The following is a 2,526-nucleotide window of genomic DNA, read 5'->3' on the forward strand; positions in this document are numbered from 1 at the left end:
ATTGGCATTGATTGTGTAGATATGACAACAAAAACATAAGCAATTAGAGCACAAATCAACAAGTGGAACTACATCAAACTAAAAAGCATCTGCAGAGCAAAAGAAAAGATCAATAAAGTAATAACACAGCCTACAGAATGGTAAAAATATTTGTAAAACATATATCTAAAATGGAGTTAATATCCAAAATAAAATTCACACAACTTAATAGTAAAGACACAAATAACCTGATTTAAATATAGGTAAAGGACATGAATACACATTTATCAATCAGATATTCAAATGGCACCCTAACTGGTTTGGCTCAGTGGATAAAGCGTCGGCCTGCGGACTGAAAGGTTCCAGGTTCGATTCCAGTCAAGGGCATGTACCTTGGTTGTGGGCGCATACCCAGTAGGGAGTGTGCAGGAGGCAGCTGATTGATGTTTCTCTCACATCGATGTTTCTAACTCTCTATCCCTTCCCCTTATTCTCTGTAAAAATCAATAAAATGTATAAAACACACACACACAAAAAAAAACACAAATGGCCAACAGGTACATGAAAAGGTGCTCAATGTCATTAATCACCAGGAAAATGCAAATGAAAACCACAATAAGATATTACCTTAAACCTGTTAAAATGGTTATTATAAAAAAGACAAGAAATAAGTGCAGATATATGATCTCACTTACATATATAATCTAATGAACAAAATTAACTGGCAGACAGTGTAGAAACAGAGGCATGGATACATGGAACAGAATGACAGCTGAAAACATTGAGGGAAGAAGGTAGGAAACTGGATGAAATAATAAGAAGGGATTATCCAAAAAATGTCCTATATAATAAAACCCTAATATGCAAATCGTCCAAAAGGTGGAATGACCGATCACTATGATGTGCACTGATCACCAGGGAGCAGACGTTCAATGCAGGAGCTGCCCCCTGGTGCTCAGTGTGCTCCCACGTGGGGAGCACTGCTCAGCCAGAAGCTGGGCTCATGGTTCAAGGCTGGCAAGCACAGAGCCTCTCCCGCCTCCGCTGCAGGCTGGCGGTAAGGAGTAAGGGGGTCCCTTACTGCGAGAGACCCAGACTGCAAGAGGGATGCCTGACTGTTGGCTTAGGCCCGATCCCACTAGGGAGCAGACATCCCCCAAGGGGCCCTGGACTGTGAGAAGGTTCAGGCTGGGCTGAGGGACCCCCCTCCTCCAGTGTACAAATCCATGCACTAGGCCTCTAGTATATACATAACACATAGCCACAGACAATAGTGTGGAGATAGCTAGAGGGAAAGGGGTGTGGGTGTTAGATGGAGATGGGTAAAGGCGAGGAAATGGGGGTGGAAAGAGACTTTGCTTTGGGTAATGGGTCTACAATGCAGTGTGAAGATGATGTTTTATTTAATTGTACACTTGAAACCTATATGGTTTTGATAACCAATGTCATCCCAATAAATTCAATAAAAAATAAGAACATGAATAACTAAATAGAATGGAAAAAAGAAGTGCTGGTGGGGATATGGAGAAAGGGAAAAATTGTGTACTGCTGGTGGGAATATAAATTGGTGCAGCCACTGTGAAAATAGTATGGAGGCTCCTCAAAAAATAAAAAGCACGACTATTACATGATCCAGTGATACTACTACTTGATATATATATATATATAAAAGATCTATCTATACTTCCATCTTTACTGCAGCATTATTCACAATAGGAAAGGAATAGAAATAACCAATATTCACATCAACAGATGAATGGATAAATAAAAAGTTATATATATAGTATATAACTGGTCTCCGGAACAACTGGTTGCTGTGATGAGCACTGACCACCAAAGGGCTGACCACCAGAGGGCAGACACTCAATGCAGCCAACCTCCCATGGTCCAGTAAATTGGGGAGGGGGAGAGAAAAACCAGACCAAACAAAAAAATTTTCTGGACTGTCACTTCGATCACCCCAATGGAATCCAAATACTCCCCAATACAATAGCAAGGGGATGCTGGCCACAATTCACTGCAGGAACTAGATATCAAAGATGCAAGTGACACAGGAGGTAGTTGCTAGGGAACCTGTCCATGCTGTAGAAGATGGGTATAAGGAAATCTAGATACACAATGGGAGCTGGGTTCTGGGGAATGTGCCCATACTGGGGAAGCTGTGAATGTGAATGCTACCAGTGCTGCAGTAACCTAACAAGAGTACACACAGAAAACAAGAAGCAAAACTCCTTTATCCAGCAATGTCTCCACAGTTCCCTCTATCGACCAAACTTAATATCATTCTAAGCTAAAAGGAGATCTATTTAAAGCACTCAGACCCATTTCATAAAGCAGGTAACTGTCAACTATAAAAATGTATATAGCATATGATATATTTAAAAATATGTATATACAACATGTATATAGTAGGTCAGATGCCAATAAGTGGTATGGATAAAAGTAAAGCAAATTAAGATTGCAATGATTGACTGAGTGGTATCTAGTTTGGTTGAAGAGACAATATTTGAGCTGAAGTGAGGATGACACAAAGAAGTGTGATGTGAC

The sequence above is a fragment of the Myotis davidii genome, unplaced genomic scaffold, assembly GCF_000327345.1.
Source record: "Myotis davidii unplaced genomic scaffold, ASM32734v1 scaffold1402, whole genome shotgun sequence".
NCBI lineage: Eukaryota > Metazoa > Chordata > Mammalia > Chiroptera > Vespertilionidae > Myotis > Myotis davidii.